We start from the raw sequence: 19,613 nt of genomic DNA, 5'->3' as shown, positions 1-19,613 counted from the left end.
TGGCCCAGTGTCAGTCCCGGCCTGGTGTCATTCTTGGAGAGCTCACAACCTTTGCCCTAACCACAGCTTGTAATTTCATGGAGGAAAGATGATGCATTGGCCTCCTTGGCTTGGAATGCCTCATATATTGCCACTGTGTTTAAAGGATGGGGGCACAGAGAGGTCACACTGAAAAAAAAAAATCACTACCCCTTGCCCTCAGCTGCAGAATTAGGCATCTATAGAGAGATGGGCCCAAAAGAAGGGAAAAAAGAGTGTTACACACATTGGGGCTGATTGTGTAAGGTCAAATAATGATAAGGGTCACTGATCATTCACACTGCAAGAGAAGGCCCTGGGTGGGAGGCTGGAGTTTTGAGATTTTCTTTTTTCCTTTAAAATACCCATACAGACTGGGGTGTTCAATATATTTTCTTCCTCTGGGGAAGGCAAAAAGCTATCTGCATTTAGCTTTATAGAGAGGATCTTAAGCAAAGATGAGAAAGATCCCTGTAAGGTTTGATAGGTTTGGAAATAAACATCAAAAACAAAGTCCTTGCAGAGAGTACAAACAGGATATGCTGCTTTAAAAACTTGGTTTTAATTTTCCTTAGAATCTCACATCACTTTTCTCATCAAAGTGCAAGTATGCAGGACTGCACTCCCTTCTATATTTCACATGCTATAAATTTGAAGCTATTTATCAGTGTAGCTCTAAAAAAATGATGCTGAACACAMAAAGAAAAGCTACTTTCATGTTGATCATGTTAAATCATTTGCATACTTTCACAACAAAAACTGACTTAAAGCACAGTTAAAGAGTTTAAAAGGTGACGACACAAGAGTCGTAAATGTGAAAAGCAAAACTCAGATTTTTATGTGATGCTACTAGGGACGGAAGTTTGGAATGTTATATAAAATTAGAATAATCATCTTCCTGGCAACAGTAGGAAGAGGAATCCCACACATATCTTAAAAACATTTTTATCCTAATCTTTTTTAAATGAGGCCCCTTAAATATAACTCTTTAGCAATTGGGAGTGTTAGTATCAAATAGCAATACAGTTAAAAAATATGTAAATGGCATCAATTTAGAAGAGTTAATTGGATAGTGGAAAGCACAGCTGCTTCTTGCTTATTACTCCGTAGTGCTTTCACCTTCTTAACAGGTATATTTTTAGTTCCATATTGCAACCATATGTAACTCACATTATAGATAACACTGAAAGCATTTGTGGTCCTTCAGGAGGGACAGTACTGAAGAGATAGGTCAGAGTCCGAGCACAGGGCTACTCTTAGGTGTACTATAGCCGCTGTATTAATCTGCTCTACTCAACTGAGGAGAGCACAACCCTTACCAGATTTTCTCAGAAGATTCAGCATTAAACTACTTTTTAAAATACAGAGTGTTTTTTTGTTTGCTTGTTTTGTTTTATTTTGTTGGTTTTTWTCTTTTCCCCCAAAGCTACAACTGTTCAATGAATTATACCTTTTAAAGCTGATTCAGCCATCTGGGCTGACACTTCTCAGTCAGTTTATGCCCGATTTATCACCTGTGCTCCGCTTGGCTGGAGGGGACCAGGCACGCTGCGGCGTGCGCGCTCAAGGCCGGAGCCGTGCTCCTTCCCCAAAGAGCCTGCGGCCCAAAATAGCCAAGACAAACAAAAGCAAGACCCAGGATAATGAGGGAGAGGTGAGGCAAACAGAAAGTGGGAGGATTGCTTGGAATAAAAATAAAAATAAAATTAAAAAATGCAGGCTTGGGGGTGGTTTGTTTTCTAAGGAAAGCCGGCAGGAGGGAGCGGGCATGGGAGAGGGCCCTGCTCTGGGGAAGTGCSCCACGGGAGAACCACCAGGCCAAGGCACAAGGCCAGTGTTGGGATCGGCTCCAGGAGAGGCCGCTGCTCCCACAGCCCGCAGGCTATGGGTGAGAAGCTGCCTGGCCCCATGAAGAAGGGAGGAGAAACGAGTTTGCTGCCTCGTGATGGGGTGATGTCCTCAGCATGGGCTCCTCCTCTGAGGACCTCTGGCACCAGATGGCAGCGGTGGGGCCACGGGAGCCCTCTGCTTCCTGCAGAGCAGCATGCTGTGGTCCAGGAGACACGGGCTTGAGGCTCTGCCTGGCTGAGCAGCGATGTCCACTTCTGCTTGTCTTGTCCTGAGCTTGTATTGTCCTGCTGCTGCTCCCTGCCCTACCTCTCTGATTTGCTGCCCTCCACCCAGGCCTTTCCCCCCACCCCTTCCCTGTTCCTGAGGTCCCTCCTGACATGTCCCCACATGTCCCCACACTGTRCCACCTCCTCTTGTTCTTATGTGCCATCTCTCTGCTGCATCTCCCTCATCCCAGGGTCCTCCCTGATCCTGCCTGCTGATGTCCCCACTGTACTAGCTGTTGGTGGCTGTCCCTGTGTGGGGAGGTCCAGTTGGATCTCCTGCCCACCACAGCAAAGAACGTCCTCTTCYCATCAGCCCCATACAACTGTCCCTCTGCCACCAAAGCCCCAGGCTATGGGAGTGTCTCCAGGGTAGCTAAAACTAGAGCAAGGGCAAGCAACCAAGGTTGGTGGTACCCTTGTGGCGCCGTGACCTTCCCCCTTGAGCCATGGTTTTCTGCAGGATAGCTGAGGCCCCATAGTCACCCAGGTCAGGTGAAGTCTTCTCAAGTTGGGGTGGCCAAGCTCTTGCTGTCTGGTTGCGTCCCATGGTGTTGGTGGGGCTCTGCCTGGCTCACAGGTGTACCTGGTGTTCCAGCTGCCATCAGCATGGGAAGCCTAAACAGCCTGTGGTTATCAAAAGGGCTCCCTCTCCATTAAATATTATGGATTTAAAGCAGGACCTTAGGATTTTGAAGTTTTATACAGTCCCAGTCTCTTGTTCTGTTTCATGCATACTTGTCCCTAGAGAGTTAGTGTCTTGGCAGAGGTTTTGTGGGAGAGTAGGAGCAAAATCAAGAACTTCAATATCTAATTTCTTTAACCATCTCTCTCGTGCCATGCACATCACTGGAGAAGATAGATTCCTGATCCCTGACCAGCTCATTGGTGCTGTCATAGTAAAATTACTGATCAATATTACCTTCTGCTGCAGATCAGCAGAGCCTTAGTGGCCCRTAGGCCCCATCCTGCATGACCCAGTGCAGTTGTTACCAGCTCTGAGGCAGAGGTAACTGCTCTGCTTGCAAATCACCTCTCAGCCTTGATGTAATGGAAGCTCAGAAATAACTAAATTCTTGGTTATTTGTTTCACATTGTCAGAAACAACTAAATTTGGGGGAAATTTATGTGGGGGATTCCCATTCTCCAGAATATTTATTTGAAATAATGTGTTAGAGCAAAATAATTTGGGGGGAATTAAGAGAAAGAAGAGTTTTTCTTAGCTTTTTGTTCCTTCATCTTACCTAGGTGATTGAACCACTATTGGCAACAAGTTAAGCACTGAGGAGATTAAAATATCTACAAAGCCAACACTGCTATCTCAGTGAGTTCATAATTGTAATGAATTCTATAATCCTATTTTTATATTAGAGTTTTAGTTTGAAGAAAGCTTGAGACAAAGCAAAACAGGTGATCACAAAGCAAATGTATTTTATTCCACTTATCATCCTCACGTCTTTTATTTATGGCAAGTTTGCGTAGGATTTCTCTGTTTGTTTTTTCACATTTAAAAAAAGTTCTTTCATTCTAACAGGTTATTTTTTTAAAATCATCCTGACCTTTAGTACMTAGGAGGTTATTTAAAAGGAACCACATGAAAGATTGTGGCTTTGGCAATATTTCATATATGAGGACAGGGTGTGGTTCAATAGCTGTGAATACAGAATGTTCTAGAAAGTATTTTCTTCTTTTTCATTTTCCTTAATCTAAGAAAGAAAGTCGTCATTCATGTCTAAACAAATAAACTTACCAGCAACAAAGACGTATATCCTGCTGGATGTGCAAAATTTTGTCAGCACGCAAAACATGAATTTATTTCTATTTCTAGTTTTGATGTATTGTGCCTTCACTGTTTCTATTGTGCCTTAGCTGGGTCTGTGACACTTAAGATGAGTGAAATGATAGATTATTAAGATGCTTCTTCCCACCTAATGCACTGGAAACTCAATGTCAGTAAAAAATGAGTCAGATCCATGTTTTCCTTTAAAGAGGAGAGACAGACGTCAAAAGATCAAGCTGTGTTCTTCATGCCTTGCAGGAGCCTGGTCAGAGGAAGGAAACCTAATGTTTTCAGGAAGTCTGTCCAACCCAAGAAATGGGTGAGTGCTTGAGGAAGGATTTTATAATTGTAGCAAAATAGTCTATGGAGTGGCTGACAGGCAGGTGAGGTGATGTGTGGGTTTGGAAGCTGGAGCAGGGATGCAAGGAATGGGCTGTCACTGTTGTTGAATTGTTCTAAAAGTCTGAAAAGGTCAACACAGAAACCTCAGGAAATTGGAGGAACCATGAAGGGACCATGAAGGGAAAATATACTTTTTGCCTTAAAATCAGACTCTCTTGAAATAATCATGGAAACCACAATACAGACAGTAAATATCACTTCTCTGGAGGAAAGAGATTTCTCTGACAACTGATGACCAAGACCTAATTTTGCACTGACAGATCATGCTTGCAGATAAGCAATGTTGACACCAAAGCTGCAACATACCCGACTGTGGAGTGGTGATCACAGAGACTTTCCCAGGCCCTACGCTCAGTCAAGGATCACTCATGAATCCGGATGCCCACAGGGATGCCCAGCCTTGCTGGGAGACTTCCTGCAAGTGTTGAAACCCTAGCCTGTCCCTCCGCAGCCCRCCACAGGGCTTAGGCATCGCTGTGACACCTGGACTTGCAGCTTGATGATGGTTTGATGAAGCATCCAAGCAATCCCTTTGGGAGCAGGAATTGCCTTCCTTTCCTGCATTATCCAGGGCTGCAAGTATCCATTTCTAAATGCCAAAAGTTCTCATGAGGTAAAGAGGCTGCTGAGGTTAATTCCCTCCTTCCTTCCTTGGTCATTGTGTGGCCTGAGGACAGGGTGGGATGTACCAGCTTCCTTCCTCCTGCTGAACAGGGCCACCTCAGGAACACTGTTTGCATCAAATGGGCACAGAAATAAGGGCATATCTGGCATGGGGAGCGAGGACCTGCAACACTGTTGGCCTTTGAAGAAGGCATGTGTGGCAAGGGTACGCTCCCTCCCCATCAGAACATCAGGGTCCCTTCAGCCCCAGGAGCTCAGGGCTGTTGGTTGGAGCTGGGCTGTCAAAAGTACGTTTGGCCAGCACAGAGTGAGCCAAATGTCCTCCCTCGGTGAAGACTGGCGCATGGGAAGGTGTGCATGTATTGGAGATGTCCAAGACCTCATGGACGTATACTTGTCCCTATGGATCCAGTGAAAGGTGACAGTAATGGCATATGCACAGCTGGGCCAGTGCCACAGGAGACATTTGAAGAAGTTTGTGGACCTGATTTCCCTGGAATTTGTGTCTATGTAAATCTAGAATGACTCTGCAGAACTTAATGGGGTCAGTCTAAAATTAATAAAAAATAAAATAAAAATAAAAAAATAAAAAATAGGAAAAAAAACAGAAATAAACTTATTCCAGAGACTCTGGGGAGCCAGCAGTTCTTCAGAAGCAAGAAAAATATTTTGCACTCTAGGAGAGATGAGTTTATTTAGCAGACAGAGTAGACAATCAGTTCAGTAGCTAATTTGGTACACCTGATCATAAACTTGAAACTGTCCCACATAATCCATTTCCAGTAATGATACTTCAGCATACAATATATCCTGCTCCAAGGCATCTGTGGAGTTTCATTTAACTCACAGGATCTTATATGACTAACTTAAGATTTTGGAGCAAGGAACTGAACATTAGTGTTTTATATGGCTGCACAATCCTGGAAGGATTGTAAGACCTAACACTTTGCTCTTTGTTCTTTCAAATGTAAAGGAAAAAAAATCTTTTTAAGCATAAAAACCACAGAATAACTCCAGAAAGTTCTTAGAACAAACTAATCTCTCCCTGCAAAAATGTGGAAAGCTGGCACATCAAAACCATACCAGCCTAATTGGCAGGGAGTTTGTCTCATGGATTAAGCAAGGAGTATTGGATGAGGTCTRTAATGAGGACTGAGGTTTAAATGTAGGACTTCTGCACGAGGAAGCACCAAAAAGCTTCTGTTCACCATTGAAAGTTCACACTCAGAATCAGCTACCATTAATTTAGTGATCTCTTCAATTGCACAAATAGCAATGTATTCCTGTGTGCACAAAGAGAAGCGTTTCAAGGAGCAACTGCTCAGTGGGAAACTCACAGTTCTGTTCACCTTGCCTAGTCCTTGATCCTTTACAATCATTCTGATGACACCTCTGATGAGTCCTGTCTATCACTGTTTCTGCTTTCCTGCTATAGATTGTAGCGTAAATGGCTCTACTGTTATACTGCATTTGACCTTGCTCCCATTCAGCCTTGCCATCATCCTGCTGTCACCATGCAGAAAGTCTGCAGCACACAAATCGGTGCTGCAGGAAGCAACGCTGGCTCTGTCAGGGAGCTCTTTGTTCAGCCGTGAAGTCACCACACCTTAAATAACTGAACATATTCAATATACTTTGACAAAGGCTCTATCAGTGGCTCATGATGGGTGGATAAGCACCATGCTATTGCTTTGTGCTATGCTGTGTTTACAAGCTGCTTTGAAATTGCAGAAATTGCACCTATTCCTACAAAAATCTCCCTTCTTGCTCTGACACCACTCTAAGAGGGTGGTTACTGCAATATCCCACAATGTAATTCTAAAGGGTATAGGACAAACTAGAACACCCACAGAATACAGGCTAAAAAGAATCTGACAAGCAGAAAACCTGGGTTATATGAAGGGTAATGACTAGTAAGACCGGTGAGCCAGGAAAATACAATCCTAGGCAGAATCATCATTGCTCCCACGGTGCAGATATTATAAGACATATGCTGCAGTTTTGCTGGAGCAACAATAAATCTAACACAAAAAGGGTCAGTCCTGTTGCCTGGTGAGTCTTACTTACAGCTAAAATCCTTACAGGCTCATTCAGCATGGAAAAYACTTAATCAGCTATTTCCTGCATTTGCTGTAAGCCTCAGAGACACCACTCCCAGGGAAATTTTAATGATAGCAATAAATATATACTTCCGAAGTTGGCAGCTTGAACTGTATATTAAAATAATTACAATTTTAATAATAACAATAAGAAGAATTCCTACGATTCTTTAATTGCCTCCTGTGTTCCTCTTTTGTAGGAGAACACTGGTTTTAAAACTGATTCCTGGAGATATTCACTTGTACTCCAAAGGAAGTTAATGTTCAATAGGGCGAATTCAGAGATGCCTGGAGGGAGCCTCTTGTCAACACTGGAGGGAGGCTTGGAGTAATTTCCCTACCTCCTGTGCAGTTTACTACCTTGTTGGTAAGTTATCCTTGCTGGAGATAATGGGTCCTTGGCCGTCATCTACATAATGCTCAGCAGTGTTTTTTCATCTTCCAAATGTAAGGTGTTTTCCAAAAAAAATCCCACTGAGGCATAACAAGCTGGCAGTGTTTGCCTGAAAAATCCCAAGTATTGAATCTTCTGGGAAAGGATGCTGACTCACTGATACTGATAGCTCAATACACCGCACCAATAGAAAGAAGGAGGAGAGTTGCTGTTTTCACATGGGAAGAAAGCAAAAGATATAGGAAAACAAGGGAAAGGTCTGAGGAAAGAATAACTTTATGTTTTAAAGACGCATTGCACGAAGGATGAGTTTAAACTCATTTGTGGTATAGGTGTTTAACAGATCTACCGAAAAGTATCCACAACAGGCTCTCAAGAACACAAGTTCAATATTGACTCTTACGTTGTGGAGCATCTAGCTCTGTTCTTATCCTACAACCTTGAACTAAATCTTCCTCTGTCTTCTCCCCACCTAGACTTTGAAAACCAAGCACGCCTTTCCAGCAGTGAAATCTGAAATAGATGAGAAAACACCCATTTACAATGGATGTTTTAGACCCTCTGTGGGAGGACCTCTGATTTGGGGTGCATGTCACTCATGGTATCAGTAGAACAGCTCGCTAACTGAACTAGAAGGCAATCTTTACCCCCCTATCAAGTGAAAAAAAAAAGCAGTTTTATCTATTAAATACCTTTTTTATTACAACTGAAGGTTCATATCCAGAATTCTTTGCGTAGTCAAAGCTTAAATACTTCTGTAAGATGTGCAAATGCTCTAAAGAATAGACCATTGCATAAAAGAGAATTTGCCACAGGCAGTCTTTACCACTGCCAGCATAGGTACTCGTTGCTACTAAAGGAAATACTTTTCCTATGACAGCCTTCAGACGGAGAGTTATAATGAAAAATGCTGTTTCAATGTTTATCTGGAGTAAGAAAACCTTCTTGCTTCTGGAAAGATGGGCCRATGTGAAATGAGTCCAATTCGATTTTACTTCGGCTATATGGCACAGGATTACCCAAGCAACAGCCTCGGCCGCTGGGAGCCGGCCCAGCCGCTCAGCATCCTGTCTCCGAGCCATTTTAATCCCCTGACTCCAACGCAGAGCAATAACCAGAGGAATTCTTGTGGAAGCTCAGATTGCAGATCCACTGGCTTTTCACTTATCATTCCCAGACAAGCATTTGCTGGTTGCACTCAAGGGGAATTCTGAGCCCACGGAGACAGGCACCTGATTGCCCAAAGTCTTTCTGGGTTGTGCTAATACGTCTGGTTTCAGTCTAGTCTCCGTAGACCTTCTTTTTAATATGTATTTGTTTTAGTTCCTCTTTTCTTTGTGAATTTCTCTGTAAATAAGGGTCTAATCTTTCAATGGAAGTCTGATTCTAATCTTGTGTGGGCTGGTGTTGCAGGCTGTTAACTTAGTCTGGAGTTTTGTTTCATTTATTAAGGGTGCAAGAGAATGACGGGGCTCCACAACCTGCCCTATACTAATCTTTTTCTTCACACTCCTGGAGCTCCATTAGTGGTAAGGAGCCACAGACAATACAAAAAACATTGGCAGATATCAGCTACCTGCTTCCTGGAGATACATTTAGCTCGAGGAGAAAGCAGCAGGGATTACCACTGGGAGCAGCGATCTGGGAACTGCTTTACAGGAGTTTATTCACTGCTGGAAGCAAGTAGGGAACTCCAGGGAAACAGGCAGCATCTGCTTGCTTATGAAAGGGGCAGGAAAACCTCTGATTAAGTCATTGTTTCTTAAGTTCACAAGCCACTTTTTTCTATGTTACCTTGAGACAAAATTTTAGTTTCCTTTTAAATGTTTAATTAATTAAACTAATATCATTGCACTACAAAAGGGAAACCCAAGTATTTCATGTTCTCCATGTTAACTGTAGTTAATACTTCACATTTTGCTGCTCTGCCCAATACATTTGTGCTCAGAAGGACTTGGTGCCACGGTTTGCTGGAATATGGCAAGGGAGAGAGGTCGGACTTATTTGTTAACTAACGGCCTTGGCTTGGCACCGTGCCCTGTTCCTCTCTCATTGTCGCTAAGCCACCACGACCAGCTACATGGAGCTTCCCCACTCTGTTAGGAAGTCCCAGCTAGGAATATTTTACATTGTCACTTCTGAGCCATTCACATGGGAGAATTGCAAAGCCCTCTTATATTCAAAGCCTGGAGTTAAGTTATACTTCTTTTGAAAAGATCCACTTAGTTTAAGTCAAGTAATTTTATTTTTTCCCCTTAAATCAAGCAAAAGCAAATTTAATATATTCAATCTAATACTTAAAGTAATATGCAAAAAAAAGGCAGGAAAAATCAATTCTTTTCATAATCTTATTCTTATTTTCTAAGCATAAAGGAACTGAACTAAGTTAAAATGGAAGTCCACACTACTTGAACTCAGTAAGTGCAACAGTTGCAACCCACACAGTAGATGTGCATCACTTTAAAAATCAAAGAAGGAAATAAATTGCACYTAAATCTTTAGAAAATATGGAATAATATATTGTTGTTTATGCAAATAAATAATCCTTCTGGCTGCTTAGAAGCTGGAGACACAGAAAATAATATACTTACAAAATATACTGCGTAAATACTATRTACTGTGTAAATATTGTGGATATCTATTCTGAGATTAAATGGAAACAGAAAACCCTTCCTTTATTAGATATTGTCACAGACAATTTCTGGGGCAGGCACAGAACTGCTTAATTTTTCTGTGGAAAAAAAAAAGCAAATAGCACCGTCTACTGTAAATAAGGAATAGAAATGAAGGGACTGAGAGCAACTATATGTCCATGGTTGTGGCAGATGATCTTCAAGTGATTGCCTTTATCACAATAATGCCAAGGAAGATGATGGGGAAATAAATGGGGAGAAAGAGGCTTATGAGGAGAAAAGGCCACTTGGCTTTGATGACTTCTAAAAAAGGGCCCCAAATTTGTTATGCTGTACTACACCCAAAATTATACCGATTTACTGACCCAGTTTTTGCTTGTGCTTGCTACCTCAGAGTTACAGGCTGGGTTTTATGCCATAGCTGGGGACTGCACTTTATAAAACCAATTAAGTGCACTTTATAAAACCAAATTAAGCCCACTAATTATGACATCCAAAACCAACAGGACTCGAAGTCAGAAAGTAAACAGGACTTTTCCTGCACTTCTGTATCTCTTTAGAAAACAAGGSAAGCTTCTAAGAGAGTTGGCAAAAGATATTAAAGAAACTTTTCCTACCAAGAAAGAGCTACAACCAAGTGTTGGAGTGATCACCTTCAAAGGAGTTCAAAGACAGACATATTTATTTGGCTTTTTTTTTTCACCAGAGTTAGGGTTTTTTTTCAGGCAGAAATTACCTGATTCATATTCAACTAACAGTGAGAACGGCTTTTATTTAACTTTGAGTTATACTGTCTGTTACTCAAAAATCTCTTTACTATGGCACAAAAGCATAATTGTCACTTCTGTGGAAATTCTGGAAAGCACATTCATTGAGGAAATTAGTTATTCAACTCTCTGGAAGGGTCTTTTCTTAAAAACTATTGAACTTCTTGCTTAGCAGTCTATGGGCATTCATACAACCCTCAACAACAACAGAAACAACAACAAGAAAAGGGATTATAATCTATGTGTCCTTSTTCATTTGGCTCTGGAATGGGTAGTGAGGGGTGAGGTAATGGGACTGCAGATGAGTCAACACATTATCAAGAGCTGAAGCCAGACCCATATCTGGATTTGAGCCATCGTTTTATTCTGGCGAATCTGTGATCTGAGCATTCAGTTCTACCTGGTGTGTATGACCAAGAGGAGCAAAGCCTCTTCTTTCTCCCACCAGCTTCCAGCTCCTCAGCAAGGAGAAGGTTTAAGCAAAATCCTGACTTCTACTCTGAAGCCTCTTCTGGGCTCCTAGGCAGCCAGAGATGTTTGTCTCTGGCAGGCATTTCAGTTAATGCCCACGCTGAGTGGCAGCTCCATGACATAATTCACACTACTAAATAAGTTTCTGTTATGAAATTGTTGAGAAGAAAAAGAGGTCTGAGAGAGACAGGGGAGGGTAGAACTACTGAAAGAGAGATTTAGAAGGAATAGGAAACAGTGAAGGAAAGGCTCGGATAAAAAAATGCAATATAATTAAAGAGGCAATATATTTCTGTATTCTGTGACCAGCTCTCACAAGGAATATTGGATTTGTGTTGGAGACTTTGTGTTTCCCATGTTTGGTTTTATGTTGGTCTTAAAGGGAGGCTGTCAGTGCTCCACATGATTACAGGTGAAGGCTGCAATTGGGCCCTAATGAGGAAGAAAACTAGGAAGCTGAACCAAGACATACAGGTAAAGTGAACAACAATACAAACAGAAGCAAGAGAGCAGCAAGTTCTGACTTCTTTTACAAGACACACACACGTCAAAGTTGATTTTACACCTGCTTACTTACAGATGGCAGTCCTGGTCTTCTGAAGCTTTAATATCCACTTAGGAAATCAGGAAAGCGATGTATTATCCCAGAAGGTGTTGAAAATCAGGAATCATCTTTCATTCATAACATAGATTATTCTGATCATTAGACCCTTCACAACAGCAAATATCAGACAGACTATTGCAAGGCCATTACGTAGATCCATGCTGTGAAACCTTCTGGATGTTGCTCAGAAGGCCATACATGGGAGGAGGTCTAAGGCCCATATGACCTGGCATGGTCTCCAGAGAGACAGTGGTGTGTGTCTCAGCGTTCATCCTGCTGCAGGAGCTAGAACATAACATGGTGTTGAAGCTGGCTGGACTCCCTTTTCTCTGTGCCTCTGGGAATCGGTCTCCCTTCCTCTGGAGAGTCACTTGTATTTGCTTTTAAAGTCTGTACTTGAAGCAAAAATTCACCTGTAACACCTATAACAAAGTGGGCTTGAAAATAGATGGTGTACATGCATGCTTAGGTCAGAAGTGCTTTTGCCTCAGCTGATAATTATTCTGTATTTTTAGCACCAGGTTGGGCAAATCTTTCTATTTTCTCTGTTGGACAAAAAAAAAAAAAAAGAAAGAAAAAAAAAGTCCTTCCTGTTACACACCCAAAACGCAGAATGATTGTTATTCTAACAGCCCTGTCTGCTTCGTTAGCACATGCGCAAAAGCTGCTTAAAAGAAGACGGATAAATATAGCTTGGTTTTATTTTAAGCTTTTTCCTTTTGTGCTAATGTGAAACTTCAGCTCAGATGGAGTAAATTCTAAACTTTGTAGTTAGCAATGCAGTTGTAATGCTGCAATTGTAATTTAGATCTAATACAGTCTATATTCAGAGCAATGTTCAGAAATGTTCACATGATTAGGAGCTATGGATGCATATAGAATTATATTATTTGGTCTTATTTTTTACAAAATATTCCCTAATTTTATAGATTCTGCAACCATATTTTCCAAGAAATCCCTCAAATAAAACATGCTTAAGTAATTAACTTTAAACTACTCTCATGTTTTCTTCATTTCACTAAGATAAAGTAGTGATAAAAATGGATTAAGAATGAAATCATTCTTCATAAAAGCCTGATTCCCAGACAGTGGAAATTTCCAGAGATTTAAGATGAAGGGATCTACCTCATTAGGAGGCTAAGTCTTGTCAATCTGTTTACATGGAGAACAAATGAAATACAAGAATTAAGACGGGTTAAGAAATCAAGTGTAACGGTTATTTAAAATGATACAGAAAACACCACTGTGGAACTTTCGTTCAAATTTCTGTTCATTAAGATGTGACAAATCCTGTAATCTGGCAAAAGGAACACACAGACCAGATGCTCTTTTCCGCTTTTAGGCATTTCTCCTGTGTAACAGGCAGTGATAAGGGCGACCTTGACCAGACTGAAGCACCTTCCAAGAGAGAGTGCAGAATGATGACATGCTTCATGCCAGCTCTTTGATCGGCACACCCAGATTAGCTGGATGTGTGAGCCTGGAGCTCTGTCCTGCACTGTGAACAGGCTGAAATGTTTGAAGAGAATCATATCAATTTCCCCTTACCCGTCTGCATATTAGTCATTTCTCCATTTCTCGCCGGCTCCTTTTATGAGTTATATTTAATAACACCCTTGGATGGTTTATAAAAACATGCTGTTTTAATGTTTCTTTAACAAAACACAAATTCCCATCAGACATAATTTTATAGTCTTATTACTCATACAAATGTTGAATTCCCCTCTTTATTCCTATTGACCTTGGCTTTAGTGAAATCCTGTGGCTGTGCATTAGTGCTTCTGCATAATGTAAAATCATTTCCCTTTGGTAAGATTTACACTGCACTGTTTTAAATATGATTGAATATCCCCTTGTTCTTGCAAGAAAGTAAATAAGGTGTCCTTTACCTAACTGTTGTTTCTTATTTGTTTCCAAATTAAACAGTTCCTTGATTATTTGCTGGAGTGTTTGACATAGTGTGGTGAAGGCTGCTTGCAGATTAGAGCAGAGGAATAGGGTGAGAAGAGGAAAACGGACTGAGGAGAACTGTTCTCCTGCTCATGCCACTCCATTCACATATGGAGCAGAAGCACTGGTGTCATTCCTTCAAATTCTTCTCCCTACAGAACTCCTTCCTCACCGACATGGCCCTAAGTTTCATCCAGTGCATGGATATCCCTCAACCTGAGAAGCACATAGCCTGTCTGGTGAGGGGGCTCCAGAAGAGGACAAAAGAGAAAATTAGATGACAAATCAAACTAAGAAAATGGATCAAGGATGAGAAGTATCTGCTGTCTGTCTGAACAGGAGGATTTGAGGATCTCATCGCATGAAGGTTGTAAATGGGAGATCCCACATATAAGAGTGGGATCACTTTATGCGATCTCTCTGTCATCAAAATTGGGCATGAAGGGTGCCTGGTCATTCATCCACAATGCTCTTAGCTCCAAGTGTTAGGAGTGCTATATCTGCATTTTTCCTTTTTTTTTTTTTTTTTTTTTTTTTTTCCCCCTGAGGCACTGGACACTATTTCAGTGTTGACTCAAGAAAACTGCATTTCAACTGCATGTCTACAAGTAGAAAGCAGTGTGGAATTTTCCGTTCTGTTAAACAGTGTCTTTTGTCAAAATCAGCTCATTTTGTGGGGTCATACATAGCAGCTTTCCCAGGAAGAGCTTCACAGTGCCTACCTGGAATTTCCATTTCCAGACAAAACAAGCTGTTCATCCTCTGCAAAGATAGAAGAACATTAAAAACATTCCAGTATCCCTTATATTCCTGATTTAGCTGACCTTCATGGGAATTACCAACATGCAGAATAACCCTTGAGCTGCACTAGGTAGTATGAAAGACCAGAACCCCACTGGGCAATGAAAGTGAAGCTACAGTTTAAATTACCCCATGTCTAGGAAGGCCAGACTTTGGAAACAAAGCATGTTGAGAGATAAGAGCTAGATATGTTTGTGATTAGAAGCTTTTATGTCAGCCTTGAAATTACTAACATTGTTGATTTAGTTAGGAAGTCCTTAAATAGTATGTTTCACAAAAAAGCTAGTTTAGATTTAATTGAACTTAATGGCGTAGATGCTAATTAGTAGTGATGTTCATTTTGTTTCTATTGAGATATTTTCAAGAAATGTAGTACAGCTTAATTTTTTGTGCCTGTCTTAGTCTCAGGTTGTTTTTGTCTGCATATTTGTCAGTCCCTCCTGAGAGATAGTTTAGATCTTTCCAACAGCTGAACCATCCAGGGGCCATGATGCTAGTTTCACCACTTCTACTATTGTACGTAAAGTATCTGTTGTCAGAACTCCAAATGCCTGCATAGTAACTTGCAGATGTTCTGGCTGAGCCCTATGCAAAACAAAATAGAAGTCTATTTTTCTGTTTTTTCTTCACATGCAAGGGACAATCCATCTAGTCATTGGGCCAAAGTTTTCCTTTACTTTCCATTGCCTTGTTCTGTTTCCTCCTTCATCTTGTCCACTGTATTATCTCCTTATAACATCCATGCTTGAACATTCAGAGAAACAAATGTGTCTTGCACCCTATGATTAAGCTGGATATAGACACAGTTTCTTGAAAAGATACACAACAATGTCTTGGAATCTTTTGCAATTTCCTGCTTTCACTCATTTGTATCATCCTCTCTTTGTAACTTCTGGTTATCTATTCTGCTTTGTCTGACACTGATGGAGAACAGGACGGTTGCAACAAGAAAAACATCCTCTGTGCTGCTGACAACCCTGTCACAACCTCTCATCTGGATTCTTTCATCTGATGCTCTCTCTCTCTCTGTATATATATACATATGGAGCCCATTTCAAGAAAACAAACATGCCAACATCTTCTCTTTGAGAAGATACAGAAAGTGCATACATGAACTCTTAGACCACACTGGAATTACCAGATGCTCCTGGAACTATAGGACACTTCCCCACATGCTGTGGTTCCCATCTGTGTGAGGTAATGAGCTGAAGAGCAATCTAACCTGCATGGTACAACTATTATGGAGAATTACCTTGGTTTTCTTAATAGCAGGTTGTACTCACCTATGACTGAGTATTATATATGGTTGTAATCAGAAATTATATTGCTTAAAGTTGCATCCTCAAAGCACAACTGCTAAACACACTCTCTATATGTATCCTGAAATGCAAAATGCATTCACTGGGATATGTATTTTGAAATCACTGGGATAAGACCCTAAAGGAGAAGGGTGCTAAACATATGTAGCCTGTCATAACCTCTTTTCAGAAAGCCTTCATTTGTCAATGAAAAAAAATATTATGTCCTGTATTAACATAGCCTTTTACTCAATTTATTGTTGCAACTTCTCTGTCCACAATTCGGTATGCCTGTACTGTCACTGGTGGCAAAGAACACGTCGGGTTTTAAACTTACTGAACCTAGTAGGAGACTAATATTTATGCACTTGGCTTGCCCATTAACTGAGGGATGTAAAAAGACCCATATACATGTTGTACAGTAACTCTGAATCCAACTGAAAAAATAAAATGCTCCAGAAGGGGAAGTTATTGTTCATGATGTTCCATATTCCAAGTGCCAGTTTAGCTCAGCTCCCAGACAACACATTTCCCTTTTCAAATAGGGAGACTGAGGTGAATAAACTTATCTTATGACTTTAATATCTGAGTCTGTTGGCAGTAACTTTGGCCAGGTGCAAATATAAATCAGTTCCTGTTAAAATTAACAAACACACCAGTCTGAAAATCCACTCATAAACCTGGGAAAATTAAATATTTTCCCTAGCCACCTTAATACTTCCCCTCTTACTAGCCCTACACTTGTCTGTAAACAAAAGGAATGTTATTAATGAAAAAAGGAATGCAAATAATTTGGGAGAATACAGTGATACCAGACAAATGTTTCTACCAACATTATYCATACATTACACCTCCCCCACCTTGCAACATCTTTGACAGTTGACTGTTTTTATTCCATTTTCCCACAAGGTAATGATTCTCTAATAGAGACATGTACTCTCACACATTCTTTTTCTTATCACCTCCTTCTGAGTTTCTTTTAAGACCTCCAAATTTTTAGCCTCTATTTTTAACCTTGACTGGTCCTTTACATCTCCCATTGTGAAGCCTTTACTCTCCAGCTGCAATCTGGATTGGTCCTTGTAGGATGTCATAATCCAGATAGTTATTCTAGAAAAAGACATGTGGACTGTGCATAGGCCCAGGTGCTGCTTGGCTGCATTGCTGAAACAGCCAAAATCATCCCTTTCTGAAGAACACTGGTCATCAGTAGTCTGGTCACAATATTCTGGTCACCAGGGGTTGACTTGGGATGCATCCCTGTGCAAAACTCAGTAGGCCAAGACTCAAATTACCACAACTGTGTATTGCCACAACTGTGAAATCTCTCCCCTGTTTTTTGTTTGTTTGTTTGTTTTGTTTTGTTTTGTTTTGTTTTGTTTTGTTTTTTAGAAAGGGACTGAACAATTGCTATTCAGGCCAAAAATTAATCCCAATGTAGCAACAGAGGACAGTAATGACCTGGAAGTGTTTTGGGGTTGTTTCTTTTGCTATAGCAAGACAGATATAGAGAGCTGTGATTTTTGCTGAAGAATCTCAAAGGAAAAAAACAAATTTTATTAAAGATACCATGGAGGGTGATTGCTACTTTCACCATTTATTGCTCCACTTTACAACAACAAAACACATGAAACTAGTTCAGCCATATATCTAGTCATATAAAAACAATCAAAAGCACATTACAAATAATATGTGATTTAACACAATGCAATATGATTCAGAATGCAATTCTAAATGTCCGAGAAAAAATGGAATCTCGCAGCCTATCAGATTTTTCTGACCTGTATGTAACAAAAATTGTATTAGTTTTCATACAGCACTTGTTTCTATGAGGCTGAAACAAAACAATATTAAATCAGTGTTAGGAGGAAGTGAAACTCAGCGCAAGTATATATGTATCTACTTCTGYTGTTTTAGACTGAGTACAATAAACCATCAAAAATAAATTCAAAGTCAGAAAATAAAAAGCAGTAGAACAAGGAGACTTGTCAATAAATCAGAGTGTTAGCAATTTTGTATGATACTTTTGTAAGTTCTAATATGCGTTACAGCCCAACAAAATTCATACATGAAACTAGTGGAAAGTACTAACATCTGCCATCTGGCAAGTTCTTACATCCAAAGAAAATCCTAGACCTTTTAAAGTTAGTGGTCTGGCTGGATGTTCTTCCAGGTACAACAAATCAGCTTGGGTCAAATCAGCAAAAACTGATCACAACAGTTACAGATCCATAAATAAATATTAATCTCAATCAGTTATTGTAGAAATTCTTCACAAATTATATTCTCTGAGAAGCTTAATGTATTCTTTGAWCCAAGTAGGAAATTTAGACAACTCTTTACTTGGCTGGTCTATGCTGCTAATTTCCCGTGCTGGCAAAAAAATAGTGAGCAGGCACAATTTCATGGCTATGGACCCATGATCTCATTTGAGCAACAAATTCAACAACAAACCTCTTGATCACAGAGCACTGTAGAGACCTGGCTTTCAAATAAGGAGTTGTAGGGAAAAAATAGTGGTGCAATAACATGAGCAGGTAGCATGAGCACATATTTTAGTAGGTTTWTGTCAGTGCTCAGTCTAGTTAATAGACAGAATGGATCATAGAATCATAGAATCCTTMATGTTGGAAGGGACCTCCAGAGATCATCTAGTCCAACCCCCCTGCACATCCAGGGTCACCTAGAGTATGTGGCATGCTCAGAAACTTGTCATATGTCCTATCAAGAATGCATGAATGCACGAGCATGACATTGTCTTAATGCAGTGGTTAATAATCTAATCAGGCGACAGTTTATTAACTGTCTAATTACCAACTCAGATCTTTCCAGCAATAAGTACTGATGCAAACTGTGAGACACATTTCCATGGGTACTCAGCTTAATCACAGAGTCACTGAGGTTGGAAGTGACCTCTGAAGATCACAGAGTCCAAATCCCCTGCTCAAAAAGCTAAAGTAAAAAAACCCAAAGCACATTACGCAGGACCATGTACAGTCATATTTTGAATATCTCCAAGGATACAGATTTCACAGTCTCTCTGGGCAACCTGTTCCTGTATTCAACCTCTCTAACAGTATGAAAAGCATTTTCTTAGATTTAAACAAATTCCCTGTATTTCAGTTTGGGCCTGTCTCTCGTCCCATCACTGGGTGAGTCTGTCCCCATCCTCTTTACACCCTTCCTGTAGATATTTACAGAAGACAAGATTCTCTTGAGCCTTCTCTTCTCTAGCTGAACAATCTCACCTCTTTCAGCCTGTCTTCATATGAAAGATATTCCAGTACCTAAATCATCTTTGATCCCTTTAATGGACTTAGCCATGACTCTATTGTACTCGGGAGCCCAGCACTGGACCCAGCACTCCAGATGCATCTCATGAGTAATGAGTAGAGGGGAAAGATCATCTCTGTAAACCTGTCAGCAATGCTCTACCTAATGCTACCCAGTTAGTATRTTGTTGACTTTCTTGGCCATGAGGACACATTACTGGCCTAAGTTCAGTTTGTTCACCAGGACCTTCCTTTCAAAGCTTCTCTCTGAATTGTCAGCCCCCATCCTATACAGGTTTGTGGGATGTTTGCTCTTTGGGTGCAGGACTTGGCAATTTCATTTGTTAAAGCTGTGTCTTTCCTGTAAATGGAAAAAACTTCAAAGC

This window comes from Nothoprocta perdicaria, unplaced genomic scaffold (assembly GCF_003342845.1).
Source record: "Nothoprocta perdicaria isolate Ctin4 unplaced genomic scaffold, notPer1 scaffold_263, whole genome shotgun sequence".
Lineage (NCBI taxonomy): Eukaryota > Metazoa > Chordata > Aves > Tinamiformes > Tinamidae > Nothoprocta > Nothoprocta perdicaria.
Note: the sequence above shows the minus strand (reverse complement) of the source record.